Below are 26,222 nucleotides of genomic sequence, written 5' to 3'. Positions count from 1 at the left end.
GTACTTAGCGTGAAGAACATTTAAAAAAATCTAAAGAATCTTTTTTTCCAATGAAAATATTCTTCATGGAACCACAGATACCAATAAAGAACCAATCTTTTTAAAGTGTGCAGGTTGTTGCGATAGATCTTTTTTACTATTTTGTTTTTTTTTGGGGGTGGGGGGTGGTCTGAGTGGTTACTAGAGCATTTCTAGATGGTTGCTAGCTGGTTCATGTTAAAACTGTCAGCTTAGGAAAGTAATAACCTGGCATGCTTCAGTGCTGCAGAACGTGTGTTGCTCTAGAAATACTTTTAAAGGATGACATGTTTCTCAGTCCTTTCACTGACATTAATACTTGAGCGTTGACTCTCTCTCACTGGCATGCCCCCATCAGACCACAACGCTAGCAGGTGTGTGAGTCACCTCTAACTGCCCTGTGAAGATGGAGGTGGTGACAGTCTCTGGGCAGAACTTCGCTTTCGTTTTCGTAACATGTAATATAACACTGGTTTCAAACAAACCATCAATGTGTCAAATTCAGTTGTATTATTATCATGTTAACCAGGACCTAAAAGAAATCATTTCAGTGACTGATGTCATTATGTCATGATTATCTAAATCAGATTTCACTGGGAACAAAACATTTATTATGCAGGCCATGAGAAGAATCCCGTTGGCTCAGTTTGGGCCTCTTGGTTCTCAGACTGTCAAAGATTCATCGTTGACCCCGTCTTGCTCTGGGCTAGAGAGAGTCACTGCTTGAAGGTCTTGAAACTCTATCTGGGAGGGTCAGTGTGTATCAGTCCAGCTCTGAGGCCGCAGACATGCAGGAACGGCCGGAATGCCTTGAGAATGACTGACACAGCAGCTGAGTACAGTACTCCGCACGTCCAGTCTGTGCTGTCTTCTAATGCATAACAAACTGAAGATTGCACAACAACTATGCAAAATATAATTGCATAATATCCTCATTTGAAATCAATTTAGTATGGAAGCCTGTTTTAAAAGAAATTAATGTTATTATTACTTTATATCTCATTTCTATTGTGTATCTCGTAATATAACATTATCTCTCATTTTCATCTATACTGAATAACCCATAATTGTGACTCTCATTATCAGCAGTATATCTCACAAAGTGACTTTATTTCTTGTTTTAAACTTTATCTGTTATTTGCAAACAGATTTTCATAGTCACCCCAGACACCGTAAAGAAAGAATCAATGAAAAGGTACCATACAACAATAGCCTGATAATATGATAAAAAAAAACCAGAAGTAGCCTAACTATAAACTGTTCTGTTATGAAAAAGCTGCATTTATATATATTAAAATGTTTAAAAACAAAAACAACAAAACAAGACATAACACAAACCAAAACACAAGGTCAAACAAAGTAAGTTGTTTCGGAATATAAATACCTAGGGGTTCAATTGAACTCCTGTCTTCGGTTTTAAAACGCAGTTTATTAGAACTTCTTTATCAAATGAGGATTCAAAGATATATTTTCATTCTATGATTCCTTATATTACTTAGGCCCCATTTACACTAGTGCGTTTTCGTTTTAAAATGGCATTTTAGAATGAAAACGATCCTCGTCTACACTGGAATTTCCACTGCTTTTCAGAAACGGTCTCCGTTTACACTACACAACCTAAAACGCATGTCACGTGACCATTCATGCAGGTACAGCCATAGATATGAATAGGTAGATTCCCTATTATTTAGATCACAGACGCGTCTATGTGCTTGGAGCGATCGAATGGGGAATCTACATATACATCTATGGGTACAACAATGCGCATGATGTTATTGTTTACACGGTCGTCAAGGATATGCAGAGCGAATGTGGGCAGCCATGCCATCATTTTCAAAAGTATCCGTTTTGGTCCGTTTACACTGAAACGCAACCCCGGAGTTTTCAAACCAAAACGGGGTCTGCAGCGTTTTCAAAAGTCTTCGTTTTTGAGGGTCGAAAATGCCGGAGTAGTGTAAATGATAGGCGTAACTGTATCAAAAGTTATGCATTTTAAAATGAAAACGCACTAGTGTAAACGGGGCCGTACTGTCTGACAAGCTGGCCTAATACACATTCTATAGTTTTAAAACCATTGGAATTATTTTACAAACAAGCACTTAAAACTTTAGATAAAAACAATTTATTTTATTGTCATTTTGTATAATCTGTTGTTTAATTGTATTTTAGAGAGTAGTTTATATTTTTTGGTTGTATTTCGTTGGTATTGTGCTTCTATTTTGTTTATTTTCTTTTCTAGTTTTTAGGCCTAATGACATCTGGGAAAGGGACTGCCAAGCCTTCGGGCTGATTTGGGTACATTTACATTCATGAATGTTTATTTATGTACACTGTCCCTTTTTGTGAAATAAATAAATAAATAAATAGAAAGTAAAACAAAACACCACAAAAAAAACTAAAAAGACAACACAACAAAACAACACAAAATGACAACAAAACACCACAAAAACAGAAAATGAAAACAAGAAACAAAACAGCAAACAAAAGTCAACAAACAAAAAAACAAGACAACAAAGTAAAACAAAAGCACCACAAAACAATCAAAAATGGAAAACAAAAACAGAAAAGACATCAAAACAACAAACAAAACACAATGACAACACAACAAAACCTAAAGTAAAATTAAATACCACAATAAGAACAAAACAGAAAAACAAAACTACATAGAGATATAACATGAAAGTAATGGCAACACGTTAATTTTCGGATGAACTATCCCGTATTAAAACATTTAAGCACAAGATGCTGTCTCCTTTCACCCCATCTAAAATCTAATTCAGCTGACTGAACATTTCATTTGCATGATAAAGCAGAATTTGCACATTAATCAAGCCCCCTTTACATTTGTTCTGTTCCCACTCTGTAAAGAGCCCCTGACAACAGTGACACAGCCCACCTGACACGCATCTAATCAGTGTATTTACTCCGCAGCCCGTCATATCCCGTATCTCGCCTTAACTGTAACGCTGCGCATTAATCTACCACTAATGAAGCTCAAACTGTCAGCGTTGCTATTGACTGGAAGTGGGCTTGATTTATTCACCCAGAGCTGCCCTTGGGCATAATGACTCAGCACGGATCCTCAGAGTCGATACGGGGTGACCTGAGGATCTTTCTAGCACACTGAGAGCAAGGTCTCATGTGACCCAATCGCTGCAGCTGTTACAGACAAGCTAGGTGAAGAGGTTCAGCTGGAGTGAGTGGCACAAACAGGGTGATCTAGGGTTACAGGGAAGAGCCGCCAAATTGGGACCAGTGTGTATGTGAGATATGTATGTATCTGTTGGGAGATATGACTCGCACGTATGGATTTTTTAATTGCCGATGCTAATACTGTTATTTAAGACTATTTTTTATCTCTCAATTGGGTTGACCTATGCAGGATTTTCCATTTACAATTAATATTTTAATTAAAACACAACGGTATCCAAAAAATTTCAAACAAATTTATTTTATGCCATAGAAAAATAATAGCTAATTATAATGGGGGAAAAGGGAAATAATGTTTTTTTTTAATGATAAGTTAAGAAATAATTATTTCTAACAAATAAAGAAAAGGGAGAAAGGAAGACAGGGCTCTAGAGTGCGATCTAATTTCTCAATTGTGTCACTAAAAAAAAATCAGAGGTCGCACCGGTGCAACCAGACATCAAGGGAGAAAAAAAAGTCTCTGCGACTCCTCAGTCTCCCTGTGGTTCAACAACAGACCCTAGAGCCCTGCATTTCAACCTGAGCCCGACGGACCCAGTCTTTTTTATGCCCCTCGGCTTCGGGATAATTTTCACTTCATAGCTCAGACATGGGCCGAGACTTCTCCTTTCTTTTATATTTTAGACATCCATCAATTAGTGATGAAAAAAAAATTGCTGCGCTGGTGGAAACAACATGAGACCGTGCTACCGCGACTGTCAAGAGCGGCTCGACGGTGTTTAGTGTCCCGCAGCAGCAGCGCAGCTGAACAGTTCTCCATTCAAATACATGCAATAGGCTCAAGCTTGCGGTGTTAACTGCGATGCGGTCGAAAATTTTGGTGCACCTAACTTTTGTGCTGGTGCACCTAAGAAAAAAAGGCGCACCAGTGCAACCAATGCAAAAAGTTAGTCTAGAGCCCTGGAAGAAATATGGCAAAAGTGTAAAAAAAAAATTGCAGCGCTGGTGGAAACCACATGAGACCGTGCTACCGCAACTGTCAAGAGCGGCTCGACGGTGTTTAGTGTCCTGCAGAAGCAGCGCAGCTGAACAGTTCTCAGTTCAAATACATGCAACAGGCTCAAGCTTGCCGCAAAGCACCGGCAAAAGTAATTACCATAAATGTGACAGGAGGAAATAGTAAGGAGATCATCTCCATGTCCTGAAGCATCTCCACACAAACTATTGTATATAGCGCAAATTTATCTGGGTCTAATGTTTAAACATTGTTATATGCCTGAACTGTTTTATATCTATAGATTAGTCGTGATGATTTGAGAAGGCTAAATTGATCAAACATAGGCTCATTGTCTAACGCTGGCCGCTTGGTCGTTACTTAAAAAAAAAAAAAAAAACTAAAACGTATATTTAACAAACAAAAAATGCTCCAAACGTATTTCTAAATTAACTTAATAAAAAAAAACAAAATATAATCACTTTGCTATTGCATACAAAACTGAACTATTTTAATAGCTGAGACAGTAGTATAATCTGTTTAGGGACTGTTTAGCTCTTCAAATCAGACACTAGAGCATCCCTTCATTCAGACACAGTGGAAGATCTGATGAGAATCAGTGTAGAGGGGACAAGTCTGGAAGAGTTTGCTGCTAGAAAGAGTGTGGCCAGCTGGTTTAGCCAAGGCCAAAGATCAAGAAGGCCAAACTAAAGGAGTTGGCAATCCGAGGGGCATGTGACTGCAATGGAGGATAGTCCATAAGACTTTGAGCCATGAGACATTCAGTTTGAAGCCCTTAAAACACTTAATTTAGATTTTCTTTTTATTTCATTTATCTTGAGATGTTTTAAGTTTAAATTTCAGCTCAGTGAAGCAATTTAAGTACCTGGAGGCTTTTTCAGTAAGTTACCTTTCTTGTAAAATTTGTGCTTCAAATAAAGAACTTTATGTTGACCAGATTGTTAGTTAATCACTTACAAGTCAATATTGCCTATATGGACAGCGATTAAAAAAAAAAAAAGTGAACTTGTAAAACTGCGGTGTTAAATGCGATGTGGTCGAAAATTTTGGTGCACCTAACTTTTGTGCTGGTGCACCTAAGAAAAAAAAGTTAGGCGCAACAGTGCAACCAGTGCAAAAAGTTAGTCTAGAGCCCTGGAAGAGATATGGCAAAAGTGTAAAAAAAAAAAAAATAGTGCTGGGTAATGAATAAAATTTTTATTTGCATGATTATGCAGCATTGTTACGCAAAAAAAAAAAATCAATAATGAATTCAAAAGTAGTGTACTGTGCACTTTTTTCATTTAAAAGTACTGATATGAACAGAACTGCAATAACATTTGGTTTGCAAACACTTAAAACAAATAAGGTGCTCTTTTTACAGCAGTATTCCTTAGCAGTTAAAATATTTCTTGTAAATCTCAACTTATAACATTAATGTAATCAAATTAAATGTAAAACCAAAGCTATTTGACACTGCCAGGGCATTAACGTTTTTATAGAAAATGTTTTATAGTTTGTTATAGAAAAACAAGACATGTTCAGAGTCCAGAGCCTTAATCATAACATTATAACACAGGCACCTTCCGAGTAGAGACCTGCACTATCGCGGGACCCAACGCAGCAAAGTGCAGCGCAGGACAACACTTGATAGGCGAGTGTGGGTGCGGACAGGTAGAGACTTGTGTGTGGAATAAGCGGGAGAGAATAAGAGTGTAATCACACTAGGAAATCTTAACCGTGCCCGAGCGTTTTTGACCCCCAAAACCCGGTTCGTTTGACTAGTGTGATCGCTCCGTGCCGCACTTGGGCTTGGTACGTTTATCCGTCCCTGGCTCGGATGGAAGCAGTGGGCCACAGCACAGTTCACTTGGGCTTGAGCGCGGTACGCATTTAGTATCAGAGCACTGAACTTCTGATACGTGTAGCATGACTGCGTGAACATATCTGAGCGGCAAGTGATAGATCTGTAAAACAATATATTGTGAGAGAGGGCCATGTGTTACCGTGTCCCAAATGACTCAAAATAATAAACCACAGTTAACAAAACGATGCACTTCACTTCACTGTTGTCTTCACGTTCTATCGGAAACTTCCTATTTCCCACTTATGAAGTCGTGAGCGCTTCATGTGAACACTGCTGCAGTCTTAGGCCCACCCCAAATGCTCTCATTGGTTGAGACGCATGATGACACCCATCCCAAGCCAGTACTTATCAACACCCACCTCTCCTGTGACCCATGGTTTGTCTGTATGTGTATTCAGAGCCAGTGAGCAACGGACTTTCATAATAATAAAAAACTGCGTTAATGCGCAATAAAATAATTGTTGGCATTAATCAATTAATGCGTTAACGCGATAATAACATGTTAACTTGCCCAGCCCTAAAAAAGATGGTGTGACGTCATTTCAGATAAAAGATAATGTTATCCAAGACAACTTTTTTTTTCCCTATTAATTTGGTTGACCTCTGTAGGATTTTCCAATTACAATTAACATTTTAATTAAAAACATAACAGTATCCTGAAAATAATAGCCAATTATAAAAATTAAAGAAAAAGTATTTATTAGTAAGAATTTTTATAGGACTTTTTTTCTTTATAAATAAAATTAATGCTGTATAAGCAAATAAATTAACAAACCAGAAGCAATAAATAAATAAATAAATAAATAGAACACAAAGATCAAACATAGGTACCTGTATGTTACAAGAGCATTAAGGCTTCAATACACTTCAAGCTAAATTGAAGAACAAACTTGTGACATAATTTCATCAAAATCGGGCCAAAACAACGTTCATTTGGAGTAATTCTAATTAAAATCTAAACCAACATAGTTTTTTCATGTTTAATACTGTAAAGCTGCTTGCTTTAAAATGTTTGGTGCAAACACATCCACATTGCTATAATCAGATGTTTTCTAAACTGCTCTTTTCTCTCCACTGAAAGGGTTGTTGTGTTTATTTTGTTATTATTCATATAATTCACATATTCACAAATTCATCTAAATGCAGCTCTAGGCAGTGTTGATGGTGTTGGGATGTTTGCTAACAGTTTTTTGAACCTCTTTGTACCCCTGAGCGATGAACGAGTATATCAGGGCCTTTACTTTGCCTGTGCAGTGAAAGCTTACTAAACTAATGTGACACAGTTTGAAAGGTGAACTTGTTAATAAATCCCAGTTATTGTGTTTAAGCTAAAACTTGCCCCCACTTTCACTGTGTACTACATAGGAGTCATATTCCTGAGGGACGTACAAATAACTTCCTCAATGCATTAATCAAACGTGACACACATTCTGCCAAGAACAATCATTTGTTGAGGTAAGAGTCGTGCCAGTAACTCTTTGATAAGGTTTCCACAAGAACAAGCCACAATATGGATAACTTCACAGGACTTATAATCATTACTTTCCAAAAGAATGAAAATGAGAACATAAGAACTCTCAGACCTGAGAAATTTATTCAGGTCTGTTAAAGTGTTCTTGCATAAAAACAGATTATGTTGATCCTTTTTTAATGTTTGGAAGACTGAAAGAGTTTTTAAAAGCAGGACTGACCAAAAAACAATCCGCTTTTACTTTCTTCATCATGACAGGCCTTTCATCCAGGCAGAGAGCCATCCTAAATCTCGTCCTGATCTGAAGTCTTATATGACCCCCCGCCTCCCTCTCACTGGATGGATGTCTGGCCTTCTTCAGAACTGACTAAATATTTTGTGTCCATGCCAGTGTTGTCCTCTTTTCCAGACAATGCTGGCTTCGGCCAATCACACATCAATTAATTATGTTTGGATAGCCTGAAACACATATCTTTGCTGATACAGATTTTCTTATCGTGAGAGAACCAATGTTACGTAAAGTAGTTTCTGTATAAGGACCACGCCATTTATCAAGCACTCTACAGCAGAAAGATTATTCCTGCTATCCAGTATCCTACAATCAACCCAGCCTCAGAAAGCATGAAGAGAAGCGTACACATGGAATACCTTTTTTTTTTAGGAAAATCACTTATGGAAACATGACTGGAGCGATACGAGTTTGAGAGCTTGTGGCAGAGTTCCAGTTTTAGTGTTCTCTGCTGCCATAAACATGACTGTTTATGGTTCAGTCTCATTCACGAGATTCCAGCTGTCAAACATAACATTCTGTCCATGTGATACACACCTGGCAGGAGCAACTAGGTGCAACAAGGGAGGAACCCATGTTATCCTATTTTGTCAGAACAGCAGGTGTTTGTTATGTTTTGTAACAAATATTGAGCATTAACTTTACATAAAAAGGTTAAAATGGTATTTTAAAGCCTTTTACAACAAATGGTCAATAGTGGTGCTTACCCTTCAGAACATGTTGGTCTTCGACTTCAGTAGATCAAACTATACAATATAGGAGCCATTTTATATTTTATTTATTTTATATATTTTTTAACTTTATCTAAACAGTTTTGTAGTTCTTTTAACAACTAAGCCTTTATTAAAATTTACAAATATAAAAAATTATATAACAAAATGAAAACAAAATTACAACTCAAATGTTTAGCCATAAACCTGCTTCATTTGTGTATGAATGGCATATGCATCACATTAAGTTAATGTTAAATCTGCATAATCCAATTGGATGGAAATTTTAATATGCAATTCAAATACATAAATATTACATTTAGACAAGTATGTTTGTGTGGCTAGTTTGGGACAACTTTTTATTTATCTTATTTATTTATCATATTTATAGCCTTTTTTACTGTAACTTAAATGGATAGTTTACCAAAAAATGAAAATTACCCCATGATTTACTCATCCTCAAGCCATCCTAGGTGTATAGGACTTCCTTCTTTCAGATGAATACAGAGTTATATTAAAATTCTGCTGGCTCTTCCAAGCTTTATAATGACAGTGAACAGGGTTTAAGATTTTGAAGCCCAAAAAACTACATCCATACATCATAAAAAGTGCTCCACACGGCTCCGAACCAATGCATTTTTGTAAAAAAATATCCATATCTAAAACTTTATAAACTCTAATCTCTAGCTGTCACTAACTGTCAAATGATAGATATTTTTTCTTACACAAACGCACTGATTGGCTTCAAAAGGCCTTTATCAACATCCAGAGCCATGTGGAACACTTTTTATGACGGATGGACACAGTTTTTTGGGCTTTAAAATCTTTAACCCCATTCACATCCATTATAAAGCTTGGAAGAACTCTGATTGCTCTGATTGTATTGGTCATATACACTTAGGATGGCTTTAGGGTTGAGTAAACCATGGAGTTAATACATCTTTGGGTGAACCATCCCATTAATTAACAGTGTTGAATGGTTGAGCGTGATGTATGTAATCAACAAATATTAAAGAAAATGAAATGTGATTGTTTGCTTGTTTTTTAAAGAAAGTTTCCAAATTATTTCACTTTACAATTTCAAGTGATGGGGTAATAGAATAAAATGTGCAACAAATATTTTGTTTTGTAGTAACTACAATTAATTTGAGAGCCTCTGCCAAACCAATAATTGTAAATGTATCAATTATGCCACATCTTTTTGATTGTTGTTATGATTTTGTTACAGACAAGAAGGTCAAGATACAGGCATGTTATTTAAAACTAACTACTTTTCATGCAACTGTAATTTTATGATAGACAATAGTTTAATCAAACATTTATAATATGTCTCATAATGAAAAACATTAGATTTATGCTTTTAAAAAAGTCTTGGGAATGAGAATGTTAAGATGTGTTACACCCATCTGATGTAAGCAATGAAAAATGGGATCTTCAGTTCTTGACCTCTGATGAGGAATGCTGGGAATGGACCGTCCATCACTTTACCGCTGTTGCCATACTGAGAAACAAAGCCCATCATACTAGAGCTGCTTACATCTGACACCCATAAGACCCCAAAAATGCTTTGTTGTTGTCAGACAGTAAACGGCTCTGAGCAGCACCACTGAGTGACAATAGAGAGGCCAGTTCCCACAATTCAACTGAACCACAGGGGGACCCTATATCTGTTCAGCAAACTGCACACTTAACAATGATTGCTGATAGGCTCCCTCACTCAGAGCTCAGCGTGAACCTATTCAAATCTCAAGACTCAACTAAATGGAGATGACGTCTAAAGTGAAATTCAGATTTGTTAACTGATTCTTACATTTCAATAGTGAACCTTCAACAATCCATGTCGCTTTTCTATTCAGCCTATGGTTAATAATAAACTCTGACTAACAGAAAGAAGCAGACATTAGAAGTTACATTCTCCAAAGTTTAACACTATCAAGCAGAAATGACTAAAAAACCTTTAGGCTACTCACTGAACTCCTTGCAAATCCACCTCAGAACCTTCGAATGATCCCTGGGCCCCTAAAAACTAAGTCCACTGCAGCTTTTCTTGTGTAAGAGTCACATGTGAGATTTAGTGTGGATGTGGCCACTGGGCTGCTGTAAGCCTGAGGCAGGTTCAGGAGCATTTAATGACCCTGATGTCTAAGGAGGACTTGATGCTGTTCTGGCACACGGAAGAGAGAGGTGGGGCCCGAGCGCTTCATAATCTCCTGTTGAATTTCACATAGGGACGTCTCAACAAACCCCAGGATGCCCTCTCTGATCACTTATCTCAGTTCCCTGGCTTGTGCACTTGTGTGTTTGGCTGTGCGCTTGCAGCACGTGTACGCAAAGACTGTGCATGAGGCAAACACTAGAAGAGAGAGCCAGAGATCAGACACTATCTGTACTGTATGTTTATACTCCAGCTGAAAAGACTGCAAAAGTCTGTTTTAACCCTCGGGTTCTGCTGAGACTGACTTTCAAGGCATAGTTAACACTAATATGACAATTCTGCTTTCATTCACAAACCCTATGCTGATGACTTTCTAAATGTGTTTGCCTTGTAACATACTCTGCATTTTGTACTCCCTATTCTTGCACATTTCTGTACATTTGGCAACTGAAATGCCTTGTTTTGTCATTGATTATTTTTATTAGTTTTACCATTTTTACCAACTATTATATATTTAATCCACAATCTAAGCAGCTGACCAGGTTTACATTTCTGTGCAAGTTGTATCCTGCATATAACGGTGTATATGACCAAAAAAAGTATTTAATTATTTTGTTGGAACCCAACAAATTTGGAGTTCAATCACTTGACAATGGTGAGTAAATGATGACAAAACTTTCATTTTTGGACAAACTATCCCTTTGAGATTAATAATAAAAGCATTTTTGAAATTAACCTCTAATTTTCTATCAGTATGATCCTTTGACCTATTTAAAACCTTTCAGACAGATATCATTACAGTTTTATGCCTCTGGTTTACCACAAATTAGTCACACAAATGCACATGGACTGATATACAATGCATAAATCTTTTTTTAGGAGTGGATGGCTACAGTCTCCAAAAATGTTTTGTAAAAAATCATTATATGTTTTATAGCTGGGATTGCAGAGACACCAAGTAGATGTGTGATTAATGTTATCACAGATGAGTGATTAATGTTATCAACTTGGCATTTTGCTAGAAACCATTCTCGTAAATGCTTTTTGAGATATTAAAGGGGCCTCTGGGTAAAAACAGAAGGGTTAAGAGCAGCAAACATCTGAATTTTCTCCAGCACTATAAAGCTACAAGCGCACAGTGACAGAGTGAATCTGGAACGTATTAGGGAGAAATGAGGTTCTCTGCGGGATGCTGTTATCTCATCTTGTTTCTCATGATGTCACACTGAAACTTTCACTCCAAACCCTGTTCTGCAGCCTCACGACAGAAAGATCATGTTACTAACTTGAATTATAACAAAGCCCAAACAGAAGTGCAATGCCTAAATACTAAACTACAAACTACACATTTAAAACAAAAGCATTTGTGTGATCATCCAAAATCCATCTATCCAGCCATTTATCCAAGGCATATTCTCTCTCTCTCTCTCTCTCTCTCTCTCTCTCTCTCTCTCTCTCTCTCTCTCTCTCTCGCTCTCTCTCGCTCTCTATCTATCTATCTATCTATATATATATATAATACTTACAAAAATTTGGAAATATTGTCGGTTTTAAATGTTTTTCATTTTTTAAATGTTTGTCTCTAATGTTCACCAGTTCTGCATTTATGTGCTCAGCAAAAACATTAATATTGCAAAATAGTATTACAATAGCTTTTTTATTGCAATATGTTTTAAAATGTAATTTATCCCTGTGCTGCAAAGTTGAATTTCATCATCATTAGTCTTCAGTGTAACATGATCCTTCAGAAATCATTCTAATAAGCTGATTTGCTGCTCACGGAACATTTCTTATTATTATGTTGAAGAGTTGAGTTGTGCTTCCTAATATTATGCAAAAACCATGATATACTTCCATTCAAATGTTTGGGGTATGCGTGAGATTGTTTTTAATAGAAATTACTGGTTTAATACAGCAAATATGCATTCAACTGATTAAAACAGTGACAGTAAAAACTTATAATGTTACAAAAGTTTCCAAAGAATCCTGAAAAACCACAATAGTACAATAGCAGCACATGATAATCATAACATTGATAGTAAGAACCATTATTAATAACATTATTAAGCATCAATAATAGAGCAACAAATCTGCATTTTAGAATGATTTCTGAAGGATCATGTGACACTGAAAACTGGAATAATTATGCTTTGCATCACATATAAATTACATTTTATAACATATTGAAATAGAAAATTATTTTCAATTGTAATAATGTACTGCATATTTGATCAAATAAATGCAGCATTGGTAAGCATAAGAGACTTCATCAAAAACATTTCAAAACCATTGTTTCCAAACTTTTGAAAAGTACAGTATATTTAAGGAAAAAAAACCTTGAACAACTTACTGTTTCCCAGGTGATGAATCGTCAACCACGTTCCCTACTAATGAGTAGTGTCTTTTCATTCTTCCTGATAGAATACAGATGCTAAAAGAAGAGCGAGAGAGAGAGAGAGAGAGAGAGAGAGAGAGAGAGAGAGACAGAGAGCAAGCTTAAGTAAGACTGAGTAAGACCATGTCTTGGTTCGTGTTCGATTCCCCTTATTTGGATATGAGGCAAATGGGCCGTGGTAATGGAGGTAATGAAGCAGATACAATCTTACACGGGAGAAACGTCTTCAAGCAGACTATCCCAATGACAAACGACAACTGCACTGACTTCATATTTACATTCCTGGTTATTTGCTTGGCAGGCAACTCTTGCTGAAGTGATTTCTAATCCTGCTTTCATTCTTAAGGCATTTGTAGCATAATCAGATCGTGCCTGTAAACGCATGAATGCAGATGCCAAACGAGAACACGTGAAACATAATGCACTTACACTTCGAGTAAGAGCAATCAAAAGCAGCCAAGTGTCACGGGCCAACACGAAATGATCAAATATATTCAAAAGCCATGCAAATTAGCAGCTGCCCACATAAATTCACTAGTGCTCTTACAACCAAGGATGTGAGACTCGAACGAAAAAGAATGTAAAAAGGAATGAAAGCAGTGTTTCAAAGCTGTAATCACTACAAGTGTTTAAGCCAGCTCTGACAAAAATATAGGTTGAAATTTAATTGATTTGTGTTTGAAAATTACAGTTATATATTATATATAATACATTATATGCAGTGCGTTCAGATTGCTTTTCAGTTGGTCAAGCTAATGCAAATGCTGTAAACAAGTCATTCTCTAGTATTTGCTTTGTCACAAATGCTTTTATTAGCAGCGTTAAACCAAACAGAGTTTGAGCAATGACAGAAATTTTGACAAAAATAATTACATTTTTTATCATTTTATTACACTATATATAATTTATTGCTTATCAATCATTAACTATTTTGTATTTCATTATATTTTAAATTCAATCTGGCAATATTCATATTAATATTTAACTTTTAAACAATATTTGCCTTTTCAAATAAACATTATCTTATCTTAGGTACCTGCAAATGTTCTGCCGCTCAACCCTTCATTCGACAGACTACAACTCTTGTTTGTGTAATTATCTAATTAGGCTGTGCCACGGCAGAACCTGTGCGTTTCATCAAGGGATTGCGGCGTGATCCCTGTCATTAACGAATGCTGCCTGCCGTTGCCATATCAACCATATAAGCAGAGACCTCAAGTGAATCTCCCTGCAAGACAGCGGGTTACAAATACAATGTGAGCAAAAAATAAAGGGAGACAGAAATAACATTCTGTAACCGTACATTTTAGCTGAATCCATGCCATTAATGCAGATGCTCCTGTTGAATTTTAAAGAAAGACTCAGCCTACATGACCTCTAAAACGATGCTCTTAATGAACGTCTGATTAGGTGACATGGCAAAAGGACGTCAAGTAGCACTCTGAAATCCTTCAGGGGGACAAGAATGAAATGAATGGCAAACTAGCAACCATGATTGAGTAAGTGACAAGAGTTCATTTCACAAGTGGTAGGTGTCTCACAATACATGAACAAAGCAGAAAGACCTGGAATATTCTCTCTAGGTTCAGAGCACTGCCAGTTACTGGAGTTGTATAACACTGCCTCCAAGTGGCACAGCTCACTGCAGCCCAAAACGCATGGAGATCAATAATTGGTTAGTTATAGTTTAGATCCAGCATATCCAGACACAGTAGACTTAATTAATGTGATGATTCTAGTGATTCATTATTTCCAAAACAACAGAAATTAACATTATTTAATGGCCAAGTTGGAGCAGCTATTGAAGGAGAAACAAGTGTTCAAGCAAACATGTGAACTTCAATACAGAAAACATCCAGTAATAACATTAGCACTTTCACTTCCATCTTCCTGAAGTCAGTGGGGTTTTTGAATGGGTTTTTGCTTAACAAGGTTAAGTGTTTTAGGCATTAAAAAACAATTAAGCATTATTTAAATTATTTTTAAAACTCACTAGTTGCTTTCACAGCTTCATTGTTCATAATTATACTCATGCAAACTCAAACTTTCAGGGAAAGTGTTTATAGGACAGAAAGAGAGTTGTCAGAAACTTAATGGTGAGGACACTGATGTTTGGTTCGTTTAAACTTTAAAGCCTATGTTTAGCCTTTTACTTCTGTCGACAGCATGTAGGCTTTAGTGTTCATAAATGTTGTGTTCATTTGTGAAGGTCATCATGATGAACAAAACTTTTAGAATCTTAAACTTTTGATGGTCACAGAGCTTAGGTTTTGCAATAATAACAATAAAAAAAAACGGTTGGGTTTTTGACGAGGGAACCAGGGTGATGCAATACTCCGGGTTGGCCTACAAAAAGAGTACACATCACTACAGCACTCTATTACTGTAAAATGTAGAAATAATAAAGAATGAGGACATGTTCCCAGACTGTTTACTTGTATGAATAGTATGGAGAACATGCAACGTCCAAACTTTCATTAGCGGAAATGTGCATCACAATGGCATGCTGACGTTGGATGAGGTGTGTGACTGTTCTGTGTCAATGGTACATGACAGGAATGCTGAGAAACAACACTGGTGTGACATTCTACCGGATACATCCGAGTACAAAGATTAGATGTTGCAACATTTTTTTTTTTTTTTTTAAATACCGCACATAAATTAGTTTTTTTAGGAATCATGTTATCACAGGTCCACACTAGGGGGCAGAAATCAGCAACCACATCATAAAGGTTCAGTCAGATGAATGCTATGATCAGAGGTTGACAGTAATACAAGTTATGAAGACACAGAAAAAAATACAGTATTATAGAAAAATAAAACACTACCTGGGCCTAAATAAGTACTCAGATTTAAGCCCCCCAAAAATTATGAAAAAACGAATATAATGAAATATACCCAAAAAATAATATTTTGTATATAGGATTTTTTTTTTTCATTAAAATGTAAAAATTTTCACCAAAAATTACCACTCATCATTTTATCTTGGCGTTTAGATTCTCAATACTGTCAAAAATCATTTTACTACATTGCACTGGATACATTACAATGACTACAAAAAAAATGTAAATTTTTAAAATCATTTACAATTAATTAATTAAAATATATAACATAAATGATTATTTATATTTACAATTATATTTAAATAATATATAATTATGCATACATTATACTTTTTCACTGTACAGAACTGACAACGATAACTTGTTTTTTTTATGATGTAAACATTCCAGTGGAAAATATAGTGGAAAAGTGGAAAATATAATTTTATACAATCAAAATTCCCTTTTTTTTTACATTTTATTTACAGCGATATCGTTGACTTGATTGCAAATGATTGCACAGATACTATTGAAACTGAACTGAGCTGCATGATGACATCACTGAATTCAATGATGTACTGCCTTTAACTGTCATTTGTGACACACTGTTTTTTTCTAATTAATGTTGTTCTGTTGCTTTGACTCAATCTGTTTTGTATAAAGCGCTATATAAATAAAGGTGACTTGACTTGCTGTGGCAATATACTACATACAATATATACCAAGTAATTTTACAAAGACAGAATGAGATGAAATACTAGCTCACAAACAGTAATGCTTGGTGAAAGAGAATGTACTCTCCCTGCAGTGGAAAGCATGTGACTATGGCCTTTCTGGGTGTATGTTTTTCATGACACACACACACACACACACACACACACATATACACACACATACGGAGTTCACCACTGGGATTGCTTACCCTCCAGAGAACATGACAACAAACATGTTCAACTTGATTTCCATCTATGTTCCCAGCCTGCTGGAGGAATTCATGGATGCTAGACATCAACTATTACACACAATATAATGGTTCTGCTATAATCTATTATGTATCATTTGACAGTGTTTGACACATTCATCTGACCTTTGAGAAAAAAAAAATGGATCAGACAGCACGTAGCACGACAAAAGCTAGAAAAGACACACTATTGTCTTTCAGTGGAGCAACAGTCTGTATCAGCAGCCTAAAATCTGAGCTGTTGGTCCAGCTGGGACTGAAAGCAGCCTGCCATGCACATTCCTGGCAGCTCTGAATCACAGGGACAACGGCAAACCACACCTTCCCAGAGTAACACCCTCAACTGCCGGCAAACCTCTGAGGACATTACAAACAACAGGTTAAGACAAAACACTCAGGAGGGCAGGATGGGATAACCACCATCAATCAGGATTAGAGCATTTCAGTCTGAACAGTCTGAACACCATCAATAGGGAAACTTGTTAACTTACAGTTTAGAGTGAATTAGCTGTGCCGTAAGATGAGTCACTCATTTGCCTTCAGGTATTTCAATGAAATCCAAGTTACTCAATTTAATAAATAGAACATGAATAATGGATTAGCAAAAATGGATGTCACTTTAAATGATCTGCCATCTCCTTTGTTTTTGCTGGTATAAAGATGTCACTGATTACGTTCCCTTGCATTTGTGTATGTATATGACCATATTTAAGAAGTATTTTCGAATATTTAAGATTCACTGTAAAATGACATTTTTAAAGACTTTGATGATTTTGAGTGGTATGAGATATGCTTGCTTAGTGTTAAGACAACATGCTGTCCAGACTGGCTTTAAAAGAGTGCAGTGAGGGCCTGAAATTATTTTTGATTATAAAAATACAGTTAAGTAAGACGTCTAAGTTAGTTGCCAATCTGTTGTTTAACACTTCTCTAATAGAACATTGTAAATTCTTTGTGCTTTAGAGGCCCATATTTTAATGCACTGTTACAGGAAGAGCATGTCACACATTATAAATAGCGCAGACAAGTTCACTTTTGCAGATTCAAGTTGTAAAATTACATTTATGTTGCATATATTTGATTAATCTCATATAGTATGTGGCAGAAATACTCTCTTCTCTTCGCTCTTTGGGGCAAATGGAAATGCTAAAATTATAGGCTATTTGTTGTAGTTTCCATTCACGATTACAGAAGTTAATATATAGAATGTTAATAAAGTTATCAATAGAATATTAAGAAAGAAATTAATGAAGTTGCCACTATCCGCTAACCAAACAAAAATGATATGATGTCAACAACTAATAATGGAAAAGATTCACTGAGGCATTGGAAAACAAAACTGAAAATGATTTCAACCTTGGTTAACTTCAAATTCAAGAACCTTCAAGGACTTTCTAGATCCAATACCCTCAAATTCAAGGACTTGATGTGGGGACACCATTTCAAGTGAGGAGCGAGGTTACGTTGTGTTATCTTGTAAGATACATAGTAACAGTTTTCTTGTCTCAAACACAACTATGCAAAAAAGCTTTTTTTTTTTGCATTTATTTTTGGCCATGACAGAGATCTGATATTCTATTTGTTGTATTTCTGTTTTGCATAAAACAGAAGAATATTCAGTACATCCTATACCGTATTCTAAAGTGATCTGATATTAACTTTTGCATGGATTTTATTTTAAAGAGCTTAGGCTCATGTTACCAGAAGTTTTAAGATATATGAATATGCTTTTAAGTTTTTCTTACCTCATGGGTTTACATTATCTTAACAAGCAAAGCAATTCAACATTAATTTCATAGTGTGTCTGTTAAACGTTGAGGTACCATCGTAGTAGTTTTGTGCATGCATGAACGTCATGTAGGGGTGACCATATTTTAGTTTTTCCAGAAAGAGGACAGAGGGTGCGGGTGGGGCGGGGGGGTTGAGGGTGTGGTTGGTTGGTGGGTAAAGTAGTGCCCAAAGTAGTGCAATGACCATATCCCAAATATCAAAACTGAAAATGTAATTTCCATACCTAAAATACAGATTTACAGTTACTGTTATGCATACTGATCATAAACACAGCTAAAAAGCTTCATACCTGTGGCACTTCCTTCACAAAACTTAACATCTAGCACAGTTTTATCATAGGCAGAATTCAAAATGTTTCAATACAAGCATTTTAGTAAAATGTAATTTAAGCAACATTTGAAACTTTTAACCCACGGAGGAAAATCAAGCCATTAACCGTTTAAAAGTAGCCATAGGAAAAAAAAAAAAAATGCAGACTTTGCCAACCCTGCATTCAAGAGCTGCAGGTGTCAGATTTGACTGATCACGGGTTGAGGAGAGAGAGAGAGCTGATAGACCATGCTGGAGGATTTGCTGCTCAACAGATCCTGAGCTTATTGACAAATATCTGATCTTACTTTACACAGAGCGTGCATGCAACAGAAGTGAAAGTGAACAGCGAGCGTTCATTCAAAAGAGATTTAAATACTTTGCGTATTGATAGATGCTCCCTGATGCGCGAAAATGATGCAATATTAGAATGTTTGCAGGGAGTGGGTGGGACTGGACACAAAAATCATGGGAGTGGGCAATAATGGTCAGAAATTCAGTGTGATTAAGAAAACAGTCCCTTGCAGCAATCTAATACAAAAATGCACAAATACAAAATCAACGACATTTTGGACGATTCAGAAATCCCAGCTGGAGGCATTTTTTTTTGGTCCAAAAAGAGGACATGTCTGGGAAAGAGAGGAAATATGGTCACTCTAACATCATGGCAAACGTACAACACAAAGTACCTCACGTAGGAAACACTTAATGTAACTAATGTAAAATCAAGCAAGCTAGTACGCATAGGCCACGAAGTGTTGGCGAAATATCACATTAGCGGGCCAGAGGGAATAATATGGAATTTTTTACAGAAAACTTCTTGCACAAAATTAAATTCAAGCACTTTCAAGGACCTGTTTCAATGTATGTTTTTTTTCAAAAAACTTTCCAGGGCCTTGAAAAAACATTTTCAGATTCCACAACTTTCAAGGATCTGTGGGAACCCTGTTTTAAGTTATGTTGACTTCTGCAGCTTTTCAGCTGACATTTGTAGAGACAGTATAATTCAGTTCATGGCCAGGTGTCTTTTGTACCTAGAATCCCTTCCACTTTTACAAGAGCTAATCAAACATTGAGTTTGAGCAGAGCCCACCAACATAATATTCCAGAGAGCTCTTCTCAGAAGCACCTGCTTCCCTGTTGACTGTTCTTACCATTTCTGTTTCAACAGACTAGAGCTGTTTAGCGAAGTTATTATTGTTTAGGAACTTTAGTCTATCAAACACAAAAACCGCTTTGAACTCCTGGCTGCTTCACTGCCACAGTTCAAGGATCAAAGTAGTGATACATCAAAACATCTGCCTGACAGATTATCCATAATAAGGCTGATTATCTGCATTGGCTGATAACGGTTCTACAACTGAGCGATTGAGGTTCCTAAGACTTAAATAAATATTGAGAATAAAGAGTAAATATTGACCTGTATTAAATAGTGCAGTTGATATGAACTTGCAGCTTTGATATGGTCGCTGTGTGTGAAGTCCATGAGATCGTAAAGTGTCTAATTTGTCAACTTAGGTTTCAGAAGAGTGTTCACGAACACCCGCTTTGCAGCCCTTGATTTATGAGAATGACATGTAGAAGAAAACTCCTCTAAATGGCTCATTGTGTGTCCTGAGTTCTCAGAAACACAAGGCACTTTGTGTGCGGGATCATGGCCACCGTGTCCCTCCCCCTAGCCTCGTCCTGTGTTTTGTTTGGCGTGTAGATGGACCGCTCTGCTCACTGACACCAGCGTGCTACTCAGAGTTAGACAGGTCTTATCACTACATGCCATTCTCTCCAAGGTCTGAGTCAGGATATGATGTGGTTTGGGCTGCTGATTGCGAGACTCTTTAGGTGGTCTCTGTCTATGAGAGAAATAACTGTGGGGCTGGTTTGCTTTGCCAAGAATGAGAGGAATGAGTCGAGGTGTATCATTTTGTCACTTGTTTGTTAACCATATCATTTGGGTTTTTTGTGATATCTGGGGGGAAATAGTAGCAGCGCTTACTACATGATGATAGCTCCATTGTTTTGATTGAGTCCTTTTACCAGTAATAAGTTTCTTTTTTTTTTTCAACGAGCATATCGGTCCAGCATGTTGGTCCGAATGCTGTTTTTTTTTTCTTTTATGACACTGTAATGCAAATGCAGCTTTACAGCTAAGCATGCTGAGTGAGACAATAAGTCAATGTGCTCTCATAAATTGTCATTTCACAGCCTTATGTAACATAAGCACTGGGAAGTCTGATTTTCGTGTTCTTTTAGACAAACAAACTGGTTTAAAGATTATCAACAGATGATAATTAAAATTAGAAACTTAACATTTTCTGTAAAGCTGCTTTGCCACGATTTGTATCGGGAAAAGTGCTATACAAATAAACTTGAATTGAATAATTATAATAATAATAATAAGAGTTCATGTTAAAAATTGTATTAATAATCTTACCAGTAATTTGTGAAACTACAGCTTCAAAACAACAACCTCAACACTTTTCTTTTGTCCATTTATGCTCTTTAAAATCAAAGCTACATATCTAAAGGAAAACTCTAGTCCACACTGTTAACCTTCTTGCATGTTTTTTCTTCTTTATTCTTTATAGGTCATTGACAGAACTTTTAGTCATTAGTCATTACCTGTTTGGAGATCTCTGGCCCTGCTGTTCATTCCATCAGGTGCTAATCAGCCAATCGCAAGGCAGTGTTTATCTTCCTGTGGCGGGACAGGCAACCTCTATGTGGCTCATTTCCTTTAATACCACAGAGGGGCTGTAGTAAATTACATTTTCAACATATTCTCTCTTTTCATACCAACCCAATGAATTAATGAATAGTTCATGCAAAGTAAAAATTGGTTATTATTTACTAGTCATTCCAAACCCATAAAACTTTCTTTCTTTTGTAGGAACCATTTAAACATTCAAAAGAAAAACAAGCACAAGCCATGTATAATCTCATGGCTGTTGTATAAACCAAAAACAACACTGTGGTTACTGTCCCCTACTTGCAATCTCATAAGCTCATCTGACTCCTCTGTGGTGTCCATTCGAGGAGACACCAGTGGTCAAGTCCGGGGGAGGTCAGAGTTTCAACTCTGCACTTCCCTCCCTACTGCTGCTATAATCACAAACGGAGACGATTAGCAGATGCCTCTTGCATGCCATGTAAAGGCCTGCCTTAAAAACACTCTTCTAAGTGTAAACAGTTGAGGCCATTCGCAAACACCAGTAAAAAGCTTAAGAACACATTAAAAGAACAAGCTCAGCTTAAATAGAAGGAGCAGTCTGTCATTTCATTTAAAGTCCAGATGGACAGGCAAATATCCCATGGGAAACTTTCTGGATTACATGCTCGTCGGTTGACCCCAGCAGTCTCACATCTGAAGATGAAGAGTTACAGGTTTTTTAAAACTTTGAGTCCTGGTTTTGTGAGTGGTCATAATGACATGTTCATTGTGGCGGTACGATTTGTTTGTATGTATTACCGTTATACTGTTGAATGTTTGATAAAAGAAGCGCTATAAAGCTTTCCAGTGAAATACTGCTCCTTTAACCCGTTTATGAGGTGACAGGCTTGCGCAACAAAAGTATATTTCCCGTCATTCTCTGTGGCAGCCAGAGAAAGGGAAAATCCGCAGATAAAGCAGTTACAAACCTAACATCAAGAAATAAAAAAGGCCCTCATTTCATCCCTCAAAAAATTATAGTGTGTATATATCTACATAGCCTAGCTGACATGTAAAAAATGACTTACATCAGAATACAAAAACACAAAGTTCCAAATTACTTCAAATGCCAATTCATATTCAAATCTGGACAATAAAATAACCTCACGAACACTAAAAGATAGTGTTATTAAAAGAGTGGCCTAATAAAGCAATCCATAAATTATGGCGTAATGAAACCACAGGACGTGCTTCATGTCACCACAAGCAATAAGTCCTCAGGGATGTGGTGTGAATTTCTATATTGTACTTCAAGTTCTCTAGAGAATCCTGATTCCCACCACCAAAGAGAATCAGGCTGTCTTTTATCTATCGACTTCTCCTCTTTTTAACCCCTTTTTTCTAATATCAGCGGACAATGCTGGGCTGCTCTCCAATGTGGTTCAGTCTCAAACCACATTGCCGTTGAGACTGATATTGTGGGTCCAAAACAAAACACCAATAACACATCAGTGGAACACAAAGCGTTTTGGTCTCTGGAGTAGCAATGACGTGCAGAACACATATTTCTACATGCTTAGACTCAGTGAACTCATTTTTCACCTATAAGGAATGAATAAAAAGGTGAAGGAGGCAGGGGTTTAGTGCCTCAAAGGGCCAATAACGTCTTAATGTCTTAAGCTTAGTGTAGCGAGAACCACAGCATGCTCTGAAACAGAGGGTCCCACTGTCCCAGCCAGCGGGGGTAGAAACCAGACAGCAGCACGGAACGGCCCTTAACACAACAAGCAGTGCTTTTTACAAGTCTGCTAGTAAAACATCTGCCTAAGCACAGACATAATATGATGCATAAATCGATCAGAAGTTCTGCTTAAACAGAAAATAGTCCCGTCCACTAAATCCTCTGTCAGAAAACCAACCAAGCTGAAATGTTTTGTGTCTGTACCTACCTGTACCAACTTGAGCTTGGTGAGCTCCAGGATAAGGAATTTTTCATCAAATTACAGGCAAAATTAAGTGCTTGGCTGGTGTCCCATTTGTTAAATAGACTGGAGCCATTTCAATTACCATGAAAAAATGACAAAATTGCCATGAAAAAATGCATCACTGCGGATTTACTCTTGCAATTTTGGTATGTAGCACTGCTAAATATCATTTACCCTGTACAATAAATTGGTTTGTGCTATTTTCTCATTTGTAATTTACTGTGGATTAAAAGCATCTGCTACAATGAGTAAAAAAAGAAAATGGGACACATTGTATTAAATGATTCATGGTCTAATTGAATTTACTGAAAAAATAAATCGAAAAGAAGTCTGAAATGTACAACAGCAAACAAGTTATATAATATAGAAACCAAGGAATATGAACAAAAGGATGACAGATAATAAAAACATCTGGGATGTTCCACATCATGTCAAAAATCAATAGTTTCCTGTTTTCCATTAGCAGAAACTAGGTTAGGCTTAGTTAACAAATGGCAAGTTTCAATAAAATGTAGTAATGGAATAGGGAATAAACTAATTTTAAAATAATGTAGGTTTTACATTTAAACCCATGAACATGAAGATCCTGTTGTAAATAATAAGATTAAAAATCACTTTTAAAACAGCTGCTTTCCATGATTTATCCCACACTGATAAAAGTGATTCTTCGGTGAAGTAATTACTATGGGAAAACAAATGTAATTTCTACATTAAATAATCTAGTTCAGGGGGAAATAGAAAAAATTAATTTCTATATCATTACTCAATTAAAGCTTGTTGAAATTAAAGTTTGAAGGTTTAGTAACTTGCTGTTTTGCAAGATCTGGGGTTCATTATATTCTGTAGACATATCTTAGAAAGTGTAACTAGCTGTCTACTACCTTGTTTACTTAGATGTTTCTAAGTGAACCATATGCATTTACAATGACATTACATTTAGTCATTTAGTAGATGCTTTTATCCAAGGCGACTTACAAATGAGGAGAATGGAAGCAATCAAAATCAACAAAAGAAAAAAAAAAGCAATCAAATAGCATTTTCAGTGGCGTTTTTTCAGTGCTACACTGTTATAGAGTAAAGTTTACAAAAAATATTTCATAAAATGAACTTGAGTGCAGAGTAACTTTTAACTGTAGAGTAAACATCAAACACTTAAAGTAGAAATTACTCAAACTATCACTGGCCAAGTTAAATTTACTTATTTTCCTTTGTAATTTTACATAACACTACATAACTTTACATTAATTTTACATAACACAGGGCCAGAGATTACATAGTTAAGTAGATTTGACCTAATTTCATTCTTAAATTTAAGTTTGTTTGTTTCAGTACATAGCAAATGTTGTCTCATATCGGAAATGATAGATGTAAGTAATTTATAAAGGATTTGTTTTGAAGGGCAGCTGTAACGCTTTATTTGCAGCAAAGCCCTAAAAACCACCTAGAACAACTTCAAAAGCACATAATTAGAGTGTCTAGGACATTGGCTGAGTGTTAATGTTGCTTGCTAGATGGCTGCCTATAATATATATATATGCACCTAGCAAACACCCAAACACTTTACAAGTGTCCCTTCTTGAGTCTAGGGTACTTTTTATTCAGTTAAGTCAGCCAGGGAAAAAAACACAAGCCTCATCACTGGGTAATAGCAATATCATAACTCTCCTCAACAAGCCACATGATTTGAGGTATTTTTCATGCCTGTAGCACAAAATGGTTTAATAGTTAGGGGTTTTGAAAATGCAGAAGAGATTGCGGAACTATACATACAGTATGACCATTGCAAAAAAGCAAGAACCACTAATTATGCACCCAAAGAATCAAGAATGCAGGTTTAATTCTTATTTCAAAACATGAGATACAACACAAACATTCAGTGCAAGAACTGTGGCACCAACTGTGATAGCGTCACATTCATAGAGTTTTTAACATAACACCTGAATATGGCGAACCAGCAGTTCATAAAGGAAGCATTCATACCACGTAGAGCTTTGGTGAGGAGAGAAATTGACCTTACCTCGGCAAACCTGACCCCTGGATATGTGAGAAGGGCCCTGGAAACCTTCAGCTGGATGGCCTGAAGAGCTCTGCTGTATCCTCTCTCGCCTCAAATCACCAAGGTGGCATGGTTTTTTTCCCACAAACAGACCGATCCCAGACTCTGCTAAGAGATGCAGCCGGTGTGTAGAGTCCTCACTATAGCTCTGGTGCCCCGGTGCACACTGTCTTTTTGATCTTCCTGGTTGTTCTTTAAGGTACCTCCTGACCAGGACAGTAGAGCGCTCTTTCTTGTTACGCACAAACTCGCTATCGGACACAGAGCCCTCTGCTGTCACTACAGTCGGTGTACAGACAACCTGAACGGTGCGGACCTTTTAAGGCATCTGCCCTGAGAGCACATGGGTTTTGCTTTTCCTGTTGAGCCTTTCCAAACTAGAGAAGGCATTTTTTTATGGCACACGGCACATACAAAGTCCGTTCTGTCACGCATTTTGTGTATTCACACGGCAGTGCCGCAGGCGCCGAGCCATTGGTGCATTGAGGCACTTGTGGTGAGGATACTGCACACTGTTTTCGCCTCAAATCCAGCCCGCAGAACAGCAGCTTCTCCCGTTTTTGGCAGATTACGAGTTCCATCTGGCACAGTTCACCATCTGA

At 36.8% G+C, this 26,222-nt stretch overlaps 1 protein-coding gene across 2 annotated transcripts in view; it reads right to left on the bottom strand.

Moving 5' to 3' along the window:
* LOC109065351 (1-phosphatidylinositol 4,5-bisphosphate phosphodiesterase epsilon-1-like) overlaps window positions 1-25,692 on the bottom strand; it is a 67,669-nt gene extending 41,977 nt beyond the window's left edge. The window contains exon 1 of one of the 2 annotated variants that reach the window (XM_042734997.1): window positions 25,582-25,692. The gene's annotated coding sequence lies outside the window, so the exon portion shown is untranslated. Of the gene's footprint in view, window positions 1-13,004; window positions 13,027-25,581 lie in introns of those variants that run through there. The other variant, XM_042734998.1, reaches the window with a different exon arrangement.
* Between the last annotated feature and the right edge of the window lie 530 nt (window positions 25,693-26,222).

The sequence above is a fragment of the Cyprinus carpio genome, chromosome B12, assembly GCF_018340385.1.
Source record: "Cyprinus carpio isolate SPL01 chromosome B12, ASM1834038v1, whole genome shotgun sequence".
NCBI lineage: Eukaryota > Metazoa > Chordata > Actinopteri > Cypriniformes > Cyprinidae > Cyprinus > Cyprinus carpio.
Note: the sequence above shows the minus strand (reverse complement) of the source record. Positions and strands in the feature narration are given on the sequence as shown.